The sequence below is a fragment of the Cetorhinus maximus genome, chromosome 7, assembly GCF_964194155.1.
Source record: "Cetorhinus maximus chromosome 7, sCetMax3.hap1.1, whole genome shotgun sequence".
In the NCBI taxonomy this organism is placed as follows: Eukaryota; Metazoa; Chordata; class Chondrichthyes; order Lamniformes; family Cetorhinidae; genus Cetorhinus; species Cetorhinus maximus.
Window position 1 is genome coordinate 101237355 of NC_135885.1, and position 20166 is coordinate 101257520.

The window sequence follows — 20166 nt, forward strand, 5'->3', positions numbered from 1 at the left end:
CCCAGGTGCCGGGTCTCTTCAGTGCTCCGGCCCGGCTTGATGGGTGGCTGCTGGGTGACAAGGGCTATCCCCTCAGAAGGTGGCTCATGACGCCTGTCCGCTATCCAAGAACAGAAGCTGAGCAGGGGTACAACAGGAGCCATGTCTCCACAAGGGCTGTGGTGGAGAGAGCCATTGGTCTTCTCAAGATGCGCTTCCAATGCTTGGACCACTCAGGGGGCGCACTTCAATACGCCCCAGATCATGTCTCTGTGATAGTGGTAGCATGCTGCACTCTGCACAATCTTGCACTGGAAAGGGGGAACACAGTGGACGATGAAGACCTTGACGCAGTGGATGAGGCTGCCAGCAGTGGCTCAGATTATCTGCATGTTCATGGAGTGGAAGCCCTTCCTGACGAAGGCACCGGGCTCACCTGTTGGCGCCTTGATAGCCACATGTGTGCAGTCTATAGCACCCTGGAAGCGGGGGAAGCCAGCAATGGCCGCGAAGCCTCTGGCTCGCTGTGTCTGGCTTGCCTGATCACAGCGGAAGTGGATGAAGGTCAATGCCCGTCTGAACAGAGCGTCTGTAACCTGCTTGACACAATTGAGGACAGCTGAATGGGAGACACTGCAAAGATCACCCACCGAGCCCTGGAAGGAGCCAGAGGCATAGAAGTGGAGGGCAACTGTGACCTTGAGAGCCGCTGGCATGGGGTGTCCACCCACACAGTTAGGGGATATCTCAGGGCCAATCATCTGAGAGATACAGTTGACTGTTTCCCTTGACAGACGGAGCCTCCTTCGGCACTGCACCTCAGTCATATTGAGGTAGCTGCTTCGCTGCCTGTATACCCTGGCAGCAGGATAGTGGCATCTTCTGCGGCCCCTTCCACCTTGGACAACCTCTTGGTCCTGCGCCCCTTGTGCCTGCGCCTGGCCTCCCAAAGGTGGCTCCGCTGGAGGCTGATTGTCCACTCCTGGCCTCCTCCTTATTCTATCCCTCCCTTCCTCCTCAGAGGAGCTGCCTCCAGTGGAGATGTCAGAACCGATACCCAGGCTAAATGGAGGCCTCCGGAAAGCTGTAGGCCCGATAAAGATTACTGTCTGCAGACTGCTGAGCTGAAGCTTCAAAGTACACAGAAAGCTATTGGAAATCAATCTGAACTGGTAACAATCACACAGGCAAGTTTGAAACACTTTCTGCATTAAATACTTCAGAAAAACATGAACCCCTCTGAGCCCACATATCCCGCCAGTGCATGAGTTTTGTTAAAAAATCACTTACCTCCCTGCCCGTTGTGCCCGTGCGCCGAGCCAAAATTCACACGGGCCCCTCAAAATCTTCGTCAATTGCCTAGTTAAGGGCCTTAACAAGGGCTTTAATTAATGGCGGGCACGAGTCACACTGCATAGCGTGCCCGCCGACCTAAATATCACGAAGCCGCGTGCTTAAGTCAGGACGCTCGCGCGACATTTTAAGCGCTGACATGTGGGCTCTGCCACCCACACGTCAGCCAGAAAATTCTGCCCTTGTTGTCCAGAACATCTCCCACATTACCAATGACCACCTGTGGCCAGTAGCACTGTGAGGGCTTGCAAGTCTGAGTGAAACCCCATCAGAAGCTGATCAATCCATTGGAAGCCCCTCTCCATGAGAGTCGCCAATGTCTCCATGGAGGAAGCCTGATGCTCTGACATGAGGTTCATGCCATCATTGACACTCTGCCTAGATTACTCCACCACAGAGACCAAGTAAAGCACACTCTCATGCAACACTGCTAGATGCTCCCGCACACCCGGCCGCTTTTCCTGCAGCTGCCGCATGGCTGACATCTCAAGAGGCACATCATCACTGCCCGACTCAGGACCAGCCCCTGCAGTCCTCCGGCTGCTGGCGCCATCAGCACTCTCTGTCTGTGCCATCTCCTCCAGCGATTGTGAAGTGCCCTCTCCGCTGTGACCTGGGACACTAGCCGATATTACATTCCCCACCGATGTGGTAGTCACTGCGCTGGTGCCTGGCTCGCTGAAATGGTGTGACACTCGTGACAATTGACATCCCTCAGGTGTGGAAGGGAGACTCTGGACATCCTCTTGGCAGCCATGTGGTGGTGATGCTGAAATTAACAACAAGGACAGTGCATCAGTTAGCGTACAGTCAGTAACATAATTCATCCCTTTCCCCCCAGGCTCATAATGCACTCAACCTTCAAGAGCCTAAGGAGACGAACATTGGTGGGGTGGTAAATAGTCAAGAGGAGGCCCAAATATTACACGCGCATACAGACAGGCTGGTCAGATGGCCTAAGGAATGCCACATGGAATGTTATGTGGATAAGTGTTCGGTTAAGCACTTGGGCAAGACAAACAAGGTATGGGAATGCAGGTGAAATGGTAGGACCGTGGAAATAAGGACGATTACAGGGACATTGCTGGGCAGACCCGTTAAGGTAGCAGAACAGGAATAAAATGCAATACCAATAAATAAAAACTTAGGGTGGAATCATCCCAGATTTGCACAAAGTACAGGAGCAGGCGGGAAAAAAGTCATTTTACCTGCCGGCCGCAATTGTGTGTTTTTGCGCTGCATCTTCCCATTCCCAGTGCATCCCACCTCATTAATAATGCATTTACGGGAAATACTCCAAATTGCTGGTGGGCGGGTTTGGACTTGTTCGAGTTCAGTGCTCCCTCGGACTGGTCGCCATAATTAAAGCACACCAGAGCGCATGTCTACTTCATGTCTACAGACCAGGACTGCTCAAGGCGACAGATGGCCCCGAAAGGAAATAAGATGGCAGCCCTCAGATTTAGTGATGTCTCTCTGGGGTACCTGGACACAGGCCGCTGCGATGACTTCTACCTGCTCTACTGCAGGTCCACCAGAGTCACCTATCAGGCCTGGGAGGTGGTGGCAGTGGCGATCAGCGCCATCGGAGCACAGAGGGGGTCAGCCATCCAGTGCAGGAAGAGGATGAATGCTCCTATCCATTCGGCCAGGGTAAGTCAACCACCTCATCACTCTAAGCTCACACACTCACAAAACCATCACACATACACAGGGATATCATACCTCAAGGGACAACACCACTAACTCACACACACCCTCACATCTACATCAGGCTCATATCCTCAGGAACACGTGTCCTCATCCCACCCATGGCTCTGTTCACCACGCAAACATTCCATGCAGTGCACTGTGTCCTGCTTACATTCTCTCCATCTGTTTTCATGCAGGAGAAGCTGGCACACAACAGCAGGGAGAGGCCTCAGATTGGGGGTGGAGTGGCTCACATTAGGCCCCTCACTCACTTTGAGGAGCGTGCCATCGCGCTGACTGGTGAGGACGTGGACCATGCCTGTGGCGATGGTGAGGCCGGCAGTGAACACACACATGAGGATCCTGCACCATATCATCCCTCTCTCAACGCTCTCTCTCTCCTGTTTTTGACTCTGCTGACAAGCACTAATTATTTCACCTTTCTCCTAACTATACTCAGTTCTGCCGAAGGGTCATGAAGACTCGAAACGTTAACTGATTTCTTCTCCACCGATGCTGCCAGACCTGCTGAGTTTTTCCAGGTAATTCTGTTTTTGTTACTAATTATCCCTCCTTTGGTTCACAGGGAGCTCCGCCAAGCGACCGACACCCTCAGCCAGCCAGTCCCTCACCTCCAGCCAAGAGGACACCTCCTTCATTGAAGAGCTGGAAATAAGCAGCCTGGATGACCCGTCACAGCGCTTACCCACACCCTGCACCAGTGCAGAGACACACACCTCGGTGGGACCTAGATCGAGAGCAGTTTCGGGTTCACAATCTGGTGGTCACCGCATGGACACGTGTCTGCAGCAGGAGGAGGCAGGTTCAGCTGAGCTCCCTGGCACCCGGAGGACTGCTGGTGAAGAGGCATCTGTGAGGTCTGAGTCAGATGACAAACCTCTGGATTTGGCCTTCCAACTCATCATGGAGAGTCAGAAGAAGGCGGGGGAACATCACACAGAGCTGTTGGAGGCCCCCAACAGAGTGGTACACATATTGGAGGAGTACGTCCGCCTGCTCTCTGATGAAGTGGTGCCCACGTGTGCGCACATGGAAGTCTCCATGGGAAATACAGCAGACGCCATGGAGACCTTGGTCCAGCAGAATGCGGAGATGCACACTCCATCATGGTAGCCATGAGTGAGTTCTTGCAGTGGCAATGTGAGAGGGAAATGGGGCACCTTGACATCCCTCCAGCTGCTCCTTCCCCTCAAGGAGTCAGGCTGGGGCCCTCAGGCACTCGAAGGGAGGAGGAGCAGCAGCTAGACACCTCTGTGTCATCCACTCAGGAACCTCAGAGGCTCTCCATTCACTCCGAGTCCCTTTTGCCTGTGACCCCTTCAACCTCATCCTCTGTGATCACAGAGGGGGCAGATGGCCCACAGGAGGACAGCTAAAGCAAGCCAGGGCCCTCAAGGCCTCAGCTCTCCAGAGGATGCATGCCAAAGTCATCAGAGGCAACAGGGCCAACCATTGCACAGGCTGTCTCCATCCCTGCTGCGGATGTCAGGGCAGCACCTAGAAGTGGTAGGCCTAAAAAAGTTATGAAATTCTGATCACAAGTGGTTGCACAGGTGAATCCATTTTGTCACTTTATAATTGAAAATATATTCACTTTCACTGAATAATGTGTAATGTTGTCTTTCAACTTCATTGACAGGCTTCGCGAGTCCTCCCAATGCATTGCTCCCACTAGCAGTTCAGCTGCATTCAACCAGACCATGAGTGACTCTGGAGGGAGAAGTGAGTGTGTGGCAGAGCCTTTCAGAGCCCCGTGCAAGCTCTGTCCCACACACGCAGAGCCTTCATCCATCGCATTCATCTTACTGTCCCAAGCATTTTCAATGCTGCCTGCTGGGCTTCTCTTTCAGTTGTCCATCTGAGCTGACCTGCATCTCTGCCCACCCACCAGCAGCAGCTGTGCCTGTCCAACATGAGGCTCCACTTACTTTCAATTTCTGCGAAATGGTAGTTTTCAAGTTTGAGATAAACTCCCCTATCCATTCCCCAACCCAGTCACTCATCATAGTCCACCCCCTGGCATCACCTTCTACCTCCCTACTGTTATCCTAGAGCCTGAACCCTGTCATTCAAGGATGTCCAGGTGAACATGCATGTTCGCTACTTTCCCCATCCACATTGACCCCCCCGACCTCCTGCTTTCCAACCCCAGGGTCCGTGTCTGCCTCCGAGTTCCCACCAACCACACGCGCCGTCCCTTCTACTGCTACTGATGCATCCTCATCCTCCCACCCTTCTGGCTCTCTCTGCCTCCGCTCATACTCACCATTCCCCCCTACCACATCCACCCTCAGTTTGCTCCTCAGGAGGCAGTCACTGACTTCACCAACCCCTCCCTTGCACAATCACCTAGATATCCCCCCTCCGCACTCCTTACTCCCTCCTCCACCCTTACTCCCTCCTCCACCCAGACTCCCTTCTCCCCCTAAGCACGTTCCTCTCTACTGGAGTCCTTCCCCCACTGAATTCCCTCCTCTTCCTGGACTCCTTCCTTCCCTCCGAACTCCCTCTTACCCCCCCAGACACCTTCAAACTCCCTCTTCCCTCTGCACACCTGCACCCCTCTGGTCTCCTTCCCCCTGAAATCCTTCCCCCCTCCAAACTCCCTCCTTCAGGCCTTCCTCCTCCTTTACACCTACCTCCCCACTAGTTGCATTCTCCCTCGTTACACCTTCCTACCCCTGTTCTCCCTCCTCCCCTCTCCCAACCTCACCCTCCCCGACACCTTTGTCCATCTCCTCCCTACGTCACCCCCCACCCCCCCCACCCCCCAACCCCGACACCTTCATCCCCCGTTCCCAACCTCACCGCCCCCTCAACTCGCACCTAAAGCTGCCTCTCCCACTTCCAGCCCCCTGATCCCTGGTATACCTTCCTCTCCCACTCACATCTGGACCTTCCTCGCGCCCCCCTCCCCCGCTCCACGATCATCCTTTGCAGCCCACGGCCAAGCCCTGCTGTTCTGAAGCAGACCCACGACATCAACGGAGACCTCTCACTTTCTGTGAGCGGCTTTGCAGTGGAGCCATGTCCATGAGAATCCACCCAGCATGAGATCTGGTAGCTGTAGGGCTGCAGTATTTTCTGCTCATTAGATGTCCACGATCTGAGCAAGGCCATAATGGTAAGCCCTGACTTCTGCACTTCACACGTGTCCAGTTGTGTTCTGGGCCAGCATGTTTTCCTGCCGGTGTAACGGTAAATCGGGCATGGGGGGACGATTCCATTCAGGCCTTACTTTGCATCCCATTACCAGGATACAAATCAGGTTCATGCTAGCTGCCAGTGGGTTTCATGTTCTGCCACGGTGGACACCGTCCGATATTCCCGCTATGCTTTCACTTCGGCGTGAAACTGATTTTTGGCCTTCTAGCTATATTGTTCCCCCTGCCCGCCATGATGCCAATGAGGCCGGAAAATTCCAGCCTTAGTGTTTAAAAACAGCACAAAGGGCTAAATGTTTCATAAAAATTTGAAACCACAATTGGCTTCTCCAATTTATAACCAAGCACATATATTCCTAACTTCTGACCAATTGGAAACATTCCAGTGCTCTGCGGGAATAAGTGAATACATTTATAATAACCAAGATAGTTGCTTATTCCACTATTGGTATTTACATTGGCACTTGGTACTAATAGGAAATGCTGGCATCCAAGAGTAAATCTAAAATTCTGTTCAGCACTTTGGTTTCCAACAGTAGTACTTGAATGTGTAAATTTAATTTATACTAGGCTTTCAGCACAGTTACATGCCACTGAGGTTATGTCTGTCTTTGTGTTTTGCAGAAGGGATGGCTTCCCTGGGTGCAAATGAATGCTGTAACTATTCTGATGATGATCTCTTAAAGTAGTTTTAAAAATTGCAAAAATAAATCTACTTTTGTTTCTTAAAATAAAGGAAATCTTACATAACCTTTTTGAAATTCAATTTCTTTTATGCATTATCATAGCTTCAGTGTCCTACATTCAGTATAAAAAGGAAGTCTTCAAATATGCTGTGTAATCCGTATACAGCTACTTATCACTATCCTATCTTCAGTGTATCACCACTCAAGAGTATACCACTGCCTGTCTACCACCATTCATCTGTGTACTATCTTTAGTATCATGCCACTCATCCATGGACTCCCTTCAGCATACCACTGTTCAGTGTACGATCTTCATTATATCACCAGTCATCAGTATACTTCCTACATTCAGTATACCACCAAGGCTCAGTGAACTCCTGTCTGTATGCCACAACTCATTTGTGTACTCCGTTCAATATTCCACCTTTCATTAATGTATGCTTGTCAGCATACCATCGCTTGTCAATGTACTAGCTACAGTACACCATCATTCATCAGTATATTCTTGAGAGTACGCCACTGCTCATGAGTATATTCCCTTCAGTATACCACCATTCATCAGTATGTTCCTTTGAGTATATCACCACTGTATATCATCAGTACATTCCCATCAGTATACCTCCCCTCATCAGTATACTCGCTTCAGTAAGCCACCGCTCATCAGCGTACTTCCATCAGCATACCACTCTCACCAGGCACACCCTTCATTTAGCATGGTTCAGCAGTGTACTCACTTCAGTATTCTAAAAGTTATCAGTATACTCCCATTGGTATACCACCTCTCATCAGTGGATTCTCTTCATTGTACCACCGCTCACTAGAATACTGTATTTAGTATACAAATATTCATCATCCACTCCCTTCATTACACCATAGGTCATCAGTGTGTTTTTTTCAGTATACCACTACGCATCATTACACCTCCTTCAATATACCACTACTCATCACTGTTCTCTCTTCATTATACCACCTCTCATCATGCATTCTCTTAAGTATAGCATCTAACATCAATGTACTCCCTTCTGTACACCATAAATTTTTGAAGTTATTTCCTTCAGTGTACAACACACATCAGTATGCTAAAATCAGTATACAACCACTCCTCAGTGTACGCACTTCAGTATACCACTGCTTATGTGTGTGCATCCCACATGAAACCACCATGCAGGTGCATACCTTTGGTATACTACCATTCAACATTTATCTAGTATTTTTAAGGTAGAAAATATTCTAACAAGGTTGTAGAGGCATAATCCAAAAAATGGCTGCTAAACTGGAAACAGAATTAGTGGGAGGGTTGACCAAATACCTAGGTGAGCCCTATAGCAGTCCATGTCCAGGCTTGGGCAGACAAGTGGCAAGTAACATTCACGCCACACAAGTGCCAGGCAATGACCATCTCCAACAAGAGAAAATCTAATCATTGCCCCTTAGCATTCAATGGCATTACCATCACTGAATCTCCACTATCAACATCCCGGGGTGTACCATTTACCAGAAACTGAACTGGACTAGCCATATAAATTCTGTGGCTACAAGAGCTGATCAGAAGCTAGGAACCATGTAACAAGTAACTCACCTCCTGACTCCCCAAAGCCTGTCTACCATCTATAGCTCACAAGCCAGGGGTGTGATGGAGTACTCCCCACTTGCTTGGATAAGTGCAGCTCTCACAACACGCAAGAAGCTGTCCAGGACAAAGCTTGATTGGCACCACATTCACAAACATTCACTCCCTCCACCACTGACGCACAGTAGCAGCAGTGTGTACCATCTACAAGATACATTGCAGGAATTCACCAAAGCTCCTTCGAAAGCTTCTTCCAAACTCACGACCACCACCATCTAGAAGGACGAGAGCAGCAGATGGATGGGACCACCACCTTCTGGAAGTTCATCTCCAAGTCACTCAGTATCCTGACTTGGAAATATATCGCCGTTCCTTCCCTGTCGTTGGGTCAAAATCCTGGAACACCATCCTTAACAGCACAGTGGGTGTACCTACACTACATGGACTGTGGCAGTTCAAGAAGGCAGTTCACCACCACCTTCTCAAGGCCAACTAGGGATGGGCAATAAATGCTGGCCCAGCCAGCAAAGCCCACATCCAGTGAATGAATATAAAAAAATATATATTTTTTTAAATTGCGAAGTCCAAAGAGATTATGGAGGGATATCCTGAGCAAGTGACCTAGGCAGCTGAAAGCACAGCTGCTAATGAAGGGCAAAGGAAAGGGGGATACACAAAAGACAAGAGTCATAAGAAATGAGACTTTGTGGTTGTTGTAGTGCTGGAGTTGGTTGCTGAGTTAAGGAGGAGCGAAGCCAAGAGGGCTCTTAGCATAAAGATGAAAAATTTAAAACAAAGTTGTTGCAGGATCAGAAGCCAATGTTAGTCAGTAAGGCCAAGGATGGTGGGTGCATGGGACTTGATGAGGGATAGAATACTAACAGCAAGTTTTAGATGAGTGGAGTTTAAATGATGGAAGATGGGAGGCCAGGCAGGATAGCATTGCAATAATTGAGATGAAAGTAAAAAAGACATTGATAATTTCAGCAACAGTTAGGCTGAGGTAGGGGCACAGGTCGACAAAATTGTGTAGGGATAAGTCAGTGATCTTTCTGATTCTACCTTCAGTACATCTCCAGTGTTTGAAGGCTTTACAGCTGAAAGTCTTCCAAGTTTTTGATTAAAATAATACGCCAGTGCTTCAGGAAATTTTATTATAGCTCAAGTCTTTTTTTCCAGTGGCAGTGTGCTAAATCTCAGCACCATTAAAATGAAGAGAATAAAACAGACATGCTGAATATAATGCAGGAAAAACACGGTGTACCATGCACCATTACTTAATTTATTTTATTTAGTCACAGTGGGGAGTAAATAATTCCTCTTTTATTTAACACAGCTTTTAAATTAATTTGGTAATACTTTACATGACTGCCTACTGTGAAAAATAACTCAGAGAGCTTTTTTCCCTTTTTCATTCACGTTAATGTGACTTTTCTTTTCATTGAACAATGAAATAGTTAGCTACTCAGAATAAATTCAGATGTTTATTTAATTAGTTGCCTAATCACTGTTCTATTAGTACTTTATTCTATGCTATATTACGGATAATTTTATGTTATATATTTGTTTAACTTAACATTCCATGACATAAAAACACAAACTATTTTCTATTCACACTATCAAGGCCATTACTGTCAGTGTTTATCTCTAGATTGCTGGTAGGTATTTTCGGTTCAAATATCTAGGTATTGCCAACCAATCAGCATCCTTCCTCCTGTAGTATAAATTGCTGTGATCATTAGAAATGTTGTATTCTTGCATTTGTCCTGATGAGTGCAAGAGGAAAAGCCTCAGCAACAGGTCAATCATTTCAGTTCCAGGACATCACTGCAGGAGTTCCTCAGGGTAGTATCCTAGGCCCAACCATCTTCAGCTGCTTCATCAATAAACTCCCTTCCATCATAAGGTCAGAAGTGGGGGATGTTTGCTGATGATTGCACAATGTTCATCACCATGCACAACTCCTCAGATACTAAAGAAGCTCATGTCCAAATGCAAAATGACCTGGACTATATCCAGGCCTGGGCTGAAAAGTGGCAAATAACATGCCAGGCAATGACCATCTCCAACAAGAGAGAATCAAACCATCACCCCTTGACATTCAATGGCATTACCATGGCTGAATCCCCCATTTTCAACATCCTGGGGGTTGCCCTTGACCAGAAACTGAACTGGACTAGCCATATAAATACCATGGCTACTAGAGCAGGTCAGAGGCTAGAAATCCTGCGGCAAGCAACTCACTTCCTGATTCCCCAAAGCCTGTTCACTATCTACAAGGCATAAGTCAGGAGTGTGATAGAATACTCCCCACTTGCCTGGATGAGTGCAGCACCAACAACACTCAAGAAGCTTGACATCATCCAGGGCAAAGTTGGAATCCCTTTCACAAGCATTCACTCCCTTCACCACTCATGCAGCAGCATATACCATCTACAAGATGCACTTCAGAAACTCACCAAGGCTCCTTGGGCAGCATCTTCCAAACCCATGACCGCTACCATCTAAAACGACAAGGGCAGCAGACACATGGGGACACCACCATCTGCAGGTTCCCCTCCAAGCCACTCACCATCCTGACTTGAAATATATCGCTGTTTTCTCACTGTCACTCATCAAAACCCTGGAACATCCCCCCTAAAAGCACTGTGGGTGTACCTACACCACAGGGACTGCAACAATTCAAGGAGGCAGCTCACCACCACCTTCTCAAGAGCAATTAGGGATGGGCAATGTAAATGCTGTTCTAGCCAGCAAAGCCCACATCCCGTAAATGAATTTTAAAAAGCAATATAATCGGTACAAAACTAAAGAAATTTCACTCAAATGTACCATACACTGGTTTGTATGCTAATATCAAACAGGGCAATTTCACCCCAACCATTTTCATAACCTATTTTACATCTATATACTACTATTGTCATGCTTTACATTACCACTGTAGAAACCTTTGGGTCCATTTTAACTGTAGCCTCCCTATACAAACCAGGTAGATGGACAGTTAAAGCAGAGCAGCTTAATTAGGTGTTAGGCACTCACCCTTTTGCTACAGCCAGAGTTTAGCCAGTAAGGTGATCACCTGAAGAAGACAGGGCCTCATGAGTTGATGCAATTTGGGGAACTATTGTTTCAGTGGGACTCCATTTGTTTTTTAACTGGGACCTGGGTAGAGAAGTCACCAACGCAATCCTAGCAAGTGAAAGAAAGTCAGCAGCTGTCAGGAAGGAGGAAGCAGGAATGTTCTTCCGGGTCCCACATAAAAGTTGTAAGCTTGTCTACCCTGCACTCCCTCTCTTTTGTTCCCCCTCTCCTCCCTGTCTCTCTCCCACGAGCTCCTTCTGAAACGCCCTTCCTGCGAGTTAATCTGCAATTTGCTCTTTGGTGCAGCTAGCAACGTCCAGACACTCAAATGCCCAGAAGGCTGCTTTCTTCCTGTTTTGAGAAAATAGGTGAGACCTAAGAGTTAAAATATCCTGAGCCTCAACTTAGATCATCAATCACATTGTACATTAGCTTCACAATCGCTGAGTGTTAAAATTGCAGCCTTCATATTTCTTTAAAAATAAGATTAAATTCTCAGATAGCATGAAGGGTAAATGAATGGCCAGTGACTGACTACAGGGATAATATAAATTATCAAGAAATAAGGATCTGGATAATAGGGTTAATCTGTGATTCCCCCCACTACTAGTGGCGATCCCATGTTCACTGTGAATGTGTGTCAGAGATGCAGCTCCCTAGCTCTCCAATTCATGTTCCTGTGTTGCTAACAGAAATAAAAAAATATGTACAACATTCATTTTAAATTTCAAATATGTTCTAACCTATTGAAACATTGAAATAATACCCTTTCTAAGTGGTAGACAACCAACAATTAAAGGGATGTTCAAGTTATGAGGACAACAGTCATCCCACCAGCCTTCCCTCATTCGTCAGGGAATCTGGAAATGATGCCATTGGTGTGGTAAAGAGCTTAGGCAAAGCCCGCCCAATAGGAAATCAGGGTCCTGACCCGCAAATGGCCCCTTTGTTCTGACAGGGAATTTAGCGCAGAAGATTTTGCCCAATGCGAATAGATATAGATATGGTGAATAACATAAAAGGGAATCCAAAAGTCATTAATAAATGTAGAGATAATAACAGGGTAGTCAAAGGAAAGCCGGGGCTGATTGAGAACCGAAAAGGAGATCTTCTTGTGGAAGCAGAGGAAATGGTTGAGGTACTAAAAGAATTTGTCTTCAATGAAGAAGAATGCTGCCAAAGGAGAAGGAGATGCGATATTGGATCATGTAAAAATGGGAAGTGGAGATACTTAACAGGTCAGCAGAACTCAAAATAATAATTCCTCCCGGACTGGATAGGTTGCATCCTAAGTCACTGGGAGAAGTAAAGGTGAAAATTGTGGGTGTGGAGATGGTGCCAGAGGAGTGGATGATATGTTCCAGCCCTCTTTAAAAAAAAAGGGAAGAGGGAGAAACCCAGCAATTGCAGGCCGTGGTCTGTATAAAAAAAAAACATTTAGGGGCAATAATCTGGAAAAAAAATAATTATCATTTGAAAAATGATGGGTTAATAAATGAAAGTCAGCACACTTTTGTTAATGGCATGATTGAGTTATTTTATGAAGCAACAGAGAGGGTTGATGAGCGTAGTACAGTTGATCTTATATCTTTGGACATTCAAAACTCATTTGACAAGCTACAGTATAATATACTTGTAAGCAAAATTAAAGCCTGTGAGATTAAAGGGACAGTAGGAGTGTTGATACAAAATTGGCTAAGAGACAGACTGAATAGTTGTTTTTCCAGGGGGAAGTGCATAGTGGTATTCCTCAGTGATCTGTATTAGGATCACCTCTCCTTTAAATATAATAACCTACCAAAGTTTGCAGTTGGCACATAACTTGGAAATGTAGTAAACACCAAGGAGGATACAATCAGCTTCAGGAGCACAAAGACAAACTTGAAGTGAAAAAAACAAGGCTATAGGAAAGATAAAGGAAGTGGGACTAATTGCACAGCTCTTTCATAGAGTCAACAAAGGCACAATGGGCCAAATAGCCTCCTTTTGGTGCTGTATAGCTCTATTATTCTATGTTTCTAAAATTAACATGCAATATAACATGTCTTATTTAGCAAAATATCTCAAGCCACTTTACAAAAGTGATCATGAAACAAAATTTGACACTGAGACTGATAAGCAGATATTAGGACAGGTGATCAAAATCTTGGTTAAAGGTTTTAAACAATGTAGTAAAGGATGAGAGAGAAGTAGAGAAGGGAAAGGTTTGGAGAGAGAATTCCACAGCTTGGTGCTTTGGCAGCCATTGGTGCAGTGACAAAAATTGAGGAAGCACAAGAGGTTGGAATTGGAAGAGCAGAGATCTTGGAGGGTTGTAGGACTAGAGAAAGTTACAGAGAGACAGTTTGCTGAATAATACTTTTTCAAAACAGTTGTTAGGCTAATAGCCAATGGAGGAGACCATTTGGCCCATCAAACCTGCGACAGTTCATGAAAGAACTGTGCAATTAGTCCCGCTTCCTTGATCTTTCCTCATAGGCCTGTAATTTCTTTTTCCCTTCAAGTCGGTCTTTGTCCTCCTGAAGTCTATTATTATCCCCTTGGTGTTTACTACATTTAAAAGTTCGTGCCAACTGCAAACTTTAAAATTCTGTCCTGTCTTATCAAGTCCAGGTCATGTGTGAGTGTTGCAAATATGAAAATTGAGATTTGCAAGCAGAAATTTTAGCCCTTTTCAACTAAAACTAATGAGCTTTGGTATAGTCTAGCCCTCCACAATATTTTGCTTTAAGTTCAATGATAAATATGCTATGATAATTGGGTAGCATCCTTTAAATATAGCTGCTTCATGAGCTGCTAGGAGCGTTCCTCATGGGAATAATCTCTGATAAAGGCCTAGTGTAAGTGCTGCTCAATAGATAAGCACAGAGCAGACATTGCCTGTACTACACAGTTTATGGTCAATTTAATCTTACAGAGCGAAACAGTTGCTGAAATCAATGTTCTTTCCAAGTAAGCAGTCAAGGATTGTGTTAGTACTTACATTCTTTCAGTTAACCTATGGTTGCAAACCATCTTGCTAAATGTTCTCTGCAAACAGTAATTGATTTTATATATTGGAAGACCTGCTGATAAATCTATGTTTAACAACAACAACCTATATGTATATAGCGCTTTTAACCTAGTTAATCGTTCCAAGGTGCTTCACCAGAGCATCATCAAACAAAGCTTGATACCATGTCACATAAGGAAATGTTGCAGCAGATAACAAAAAACTTGGGTCAAAGAGATCATTTTGAGGAGCATCTTAAAAGACGAACGAGGTAGAGAAGCAAAGATGTTTAGGGAGGGAATTACTAATTTTAGGGCTTTGGCAGTTGAAGGCACAGCTAGCAATGGTAAAACAATTAAAATCAGGGATGTGTAAGAACGCAGATAGCTTGGAGAGTTATAGGGCTGGAGCAGCTTACAGATTTGGGAGCGGGCAAGACCATGGAAGGATTTGTAGCCATGGGTGAGCAACATAACATTGAGATAAAAACAAAAAGCAATGCTTTACCAGGAGCTAATGTAGGGAAATGAGCACATGTTACTTGATGCATGTTAGCAAATAGCAGAGTTTGGATGACCTGAAGCTTAAGAAGAGTGGAAGCTGGGAAGTTGAACAGGAATGCATTGAAATAGTGGACTAGAGGTAACAAAGGCATGGAAGAGGGTTTCAGTGACAGATGAGGTAAGGCAGGGGCAGAACCAGGCGATATTACGAAGGTGGGATTAGCTGGTCTTAGTGATGCTGTTATGTGGTTGAAAACTCATCTCAGGGTTAAGTATCATGCCCAGGTTATGAACAATCTGGTTCAGGCTTGGTTTATTGTTAGGGAGTGGAGCTTATGGCAGGACCAAAGATGGTTGCTTTGAACTTCCAGTATTTAGTTTGAGGAAGTTTCTGCTTGAGTATTGCTGAAAAAAGACGTTTTGTCTTTTTGTTTTGCACTCATCAGGGCAATCGCAAGATCACCAATGTCACTGGGAGCTTTAAACTGTATGAGAAGAGAGTGCCGATTGGTTGGCAAGTGAACACTGATTGGTAGTGACATTGCTATAGAGAATGCGCCAGTTAATGGTAATTGACAGTTAATTGCCAAACATTGTTTGAAATTTTAAACCAGGCAGCTTGACTCTGGTTGGTCAAGGCATTGTCCTGAGGGATGAACCAGTGAATGACTATCACTTATTTTGTTTAGCTGAAACAGGTGCAATGTGTGTACAAGATCTTTCTGTCTACATAGAACAGAGCCCTGTGTAATAATATATATAGCTTCTAGTACATGCAAATGCGCCACACTGCGAGCCCAACTGAAAACCTTAAATTGGTTGTCAGCATAATTCTTAGCACACTGAAGATTATTTAGCAAATGATGTCTAATCACAGAATCACCTCTAATGCTGGACACTGTGTTTTGAGTTTTGCAAGCACAGGCTGGTTGGGTATAGTCAGTACTTTGCTCATTGTGAACAGTGGCTGGGACATGTTGTTTGGTACGATCCACCAATCTTTGGGATGTACGGCTTACATTTGATATCACACTAGCACTGAAATTCATACCCCACATTGCTCATTTGTGTGATAAGCAGAACGTCTTTTTGGCTTGACGGCAGCATCCTGTTATGGCGAGTACCACTCATGTTGCTATTGCATAGTAGCATAGTAACTCAAATTTTTGAGATACCTTGTTCTTCCAGTGTAATCTGAGGTAGACTGGGCACTTTTCAGGACTGAAAGTGGCAGCCTTAGGCCCGTTCATGAGTTTGCTCAATATAGAGCACAAAATGACCTGATAGGGTAGCCATGATCCCGCAGGATGTCTTTGATGTGCCCTATTTCAGCATCAAGCTTGCATGGTGAGCAAATGGCTTGGGCCCTACTTACAAGGTTGCCTATAAGGCCAATCTTATAGCATTTGGAGCTGTAAGAATCCCAACGTATGTAATGACCAGTGAAGGTAGGCTTGTAGTAGACCATGGTAGGGAATCCCTTGGTAGTTTTCTCAACTAGTACATCAAGGAAGGGGAGTTCCTTTGACTGTTCCATTTCAATGGTGAATTTGAATGCAGGATAGAGCCCATTAAGACATGCAATGGAATTATTACATGCAGCTGTGGATTTAAATATAGGGGAAGTTTTAATTATCCAGTCAAGGTGTTGGGCAAACATTCTGACTAGAGGCATTGAGAGATGTGGTGGTGAGTTAGAGTTGAGTGTTGTTAGCATATCTGTGAAAACTGTCACTGTGTTCTGTATTTCACAAACCGATTCAGAACTGTATGGAGACAGGCAGGAGGAATTAAAAGGCTAACAAAATGTGAATCTGGAAGTCCCACTGCAGTTTTGGTGCCAGCCATTTTCAGTGGCTTGGGGAAGGGCTCGGATTGGAAAGCCCGCATGTTGCGATAAAGGCACCAACACCAACATTGTGCTGAGAGCTGAAACAGAATTTGCAGGATTTTCAAGAGGACAGGCAAGTTTTTGAAGGTCTTTGAAGCCAGCTCAGCACAGTCAAGTCCTGAATGGCGTGAGAGGCCATTCAGAAGGGTGGAAAAGTCTTGGGAAGTTTATAAGTAAGCATAGCTTTTCAGTAAAGTGAGCAGGAAAGCTCTGAGTAGATGCTGGATTTGCACAAGGGAGGGAGAAAGAGGCAGGGGTGACCTCCAAGGCAACTCAGGGGCTGGACAAAAACCTGCCACAAATGGGGAATCAAGCCATTCAGCCAGCCTTGCAGAAATTCTATCCTGAGGAATGAAAGCAGCCACTAGAAATGGATGCAGCTCCCTCGCACTTGCAACTCATCAAGACAGTGCTGCAGCAGCATCACATGCCATGAGGAAGGGTCCCCAGGCAGCAAGGTGCCAAAACTCAGGAGGCAATGCCAAGGAGGAGGATCCTCATTCAGCAAGCATTGGGTCTACCATAACAGCCTTACCAGGACATGTCTGGGGACCAGTGCAGCAGGAGACTATGACTGTCCAGGGAGATGGTAATGGATATCTGTGCCTTCTGTAATGACCACTTCTCACCTAGACCTACCCGTCGACAGGCCCTTCCAGTAGCACTGAAGATGAGAGTTCCTCTGAATTTCTCCTTGGGTTCATTTCAGAGCTCTGCTGCTGATCTTTGTGGCATCTCTCAGCCGGCTGCTCACTGCTGCATTCACATTGTCACAGATGGCTCTTCGCAAGCACCGCTGACTTCATCAGCTTCCCTACAGATGCAGCCTTACAAGTGCAGAAGGCAATGGGTTTTGCTACACTAGCCTGCTTCCTCCAGGTCCAGGACATAATTGATTGCATTCAAGTTGCCATCAAAGCACCCATCGACAGACCTGATAGATTTATAAACAGGAAGGATTACCATTCCATTAATGTTCAGGAACTTCATTCACACCTGTGCATGCTTTCCAGGCAGCTGCCACAAAGTCTTTATAATAAGATGGTCAAGCCTGCTTCAGCTCTACCACCCCACCCTCCAGGTACATAGATGGATCAGGGTGTCAAGGGCTACCCGGTAAGGATGTGGCTCCGAATACGCCTGCAAGTTCCTCAAGCAGATCCCCATTAATGGTGCAACAAAAGCTACCTGCACCCAGGACCATCAGAGAGCAAGCCAGCTATCTGCTCAAGATGAGATTTCACCGCCTTGCCCATTCTGGTGAGGCTCTACAATACACGCCTGTCAGGGTCTCCCATATGGCCGTCATGCTGCATGCTGCACAACATGACACAGCAAAGAGGAGTGATGCTTGAAGAGGCAGAATGTGAAGAAGGCCACATATCATTGGAAGATGAGAGAAAGAGGACTCAGATACAGAGGGTAGATTGTAGAGACATGGTGGTGGCCATGCCCAGAGAGTTGGAGAGAGATTCATGCAGGATGCCATTGTTGTGAGTAGGGTTTCCAATCCTTCAGGATTGGCCTGGGGTCTCTAGGTTTAAGATCAATCTCCAGGACACTGCAGTGTGCAACCTTGGAGAAAAATGATAGGCACATGAGAAAAGGTTGCATTTTTGTCATTTTCCTTGAAAATTTCTCTTTACCATATATAAAAATATTGAAAATAGGGGAAAAAAGGCTGCTTAGCAGACAGTCAAGCATCATCCAATGAGTCGTTTTGCTTTCCAATTGCTGTAGGAAAGCAGTGCATCACAAGGATGGATGTGTTGGCCGACTAATGTCTGGAGTGTGGGGGAAAGTCATGTGATGAAACCATCAGGAATACATTTAATCACAGGTGGCAACCCTCATTGTGAGGAACCTACTGATTCAGCAACGGTTCAGTTGAAGGTCCCTGACTATTTGAAAGCAGAAGACATGCCCGGCCCTAAACCAAGCCTGACCCTTCACAAGGATGCCAATCATAATAACATCCTTCACAATCCTACTGTCACAGAGGAATGGACTACTGACTGTAGTTTCCACAGGCTCCTGTGGGAACCTGATGATATCTACGTCCATTGTAAATAGAGCTTGACATTGAGTTGTAAAGAGTATGCTAACCATTGAAAAATACAATTAATTTAATTGCATCATGTATGAGACAGATTCGCTAAAAAGAACATACAAAAGAAACCACAGTGATCCACTCAGTGATCAATGTAAAGTGGTGCCCTGTAAACATGGACAGTCCTGCAATATGCTCCCCTTGTGGCCCAGGAGGCCAGGTTTTTTCTTAATTTATTTGTTCACGAGTTGTGAGCATCATTGGCTAAGCCAGCATTTATTGCCCATCCCTAATTTCCCTTGAGAAAGTGGTGGTGAGCTACCACCTTGAACTGTTGCAGTCCACATGGTGTAGGTACACCCACAATGCTGTGGAGGTAGTTGGAGGTAGGATGCTTGGGTCCACAGCTCAGTGGTAGTGAGAAGCTTGACATTCAGCCATGTTGTGCAGGGACCCATTGGGGCCCTTCCTGCAACTGTGCTGCTAGCATTTCTGCAGGGGCAGCTGTTATTAGTGGGACCTGAACCATTAATGCTCTTGTGCTGGAAGGCCTGGGGAAGCTGAAGATAACGAAGGCCCTGAAAGCTGCCTGGAGCCTTCACCCTCCTTTTGAACATTTTCAGCGCTTTGTTGTGTTTTATGCTGACTTCAAGGGGCCTGCTGCTGCGGTTCAGCAGGCATCCCCTCCAACCAATGTTGCGCCACCTGCATGAGTGTCCTGTTCAGAGTCCACAGCTCCTCACGTGCTCCAGGGATATCATCACGCAGGATCTGAGCTGACTGTTCCAGGCTACAGAGAGAGGCTTGCACCCTCTGCCAAGTGAAACATTACTGCGACTTTTCTCCCTCCTCCCACTCCTGCATCATTAACTCTGGAATCCTCCAAGGACTCCAGTGTTCTTATTCTTGTTGCTGCTTGGCTACACGCAGAAATTATGGAAATAAGGAGTCAGCTTGATGTTTGCGTACTGCATATTTTAATGGGAACAGCCTCAGGACAGTCAGAATTGCGATTCCCCCGCATCTCTGAAAACAGCTGTTGATCAAATTTTTAGCCCTTAATATTTTACAATGGACATTCCAAAACAAATGTATTTATTATTTTTTTAAATTGTAGTGCAGGAAAACATTTGAACATTTTTGACTTTGTATAAAATGTTTTAAAAATTCAATGTTTGCATCTG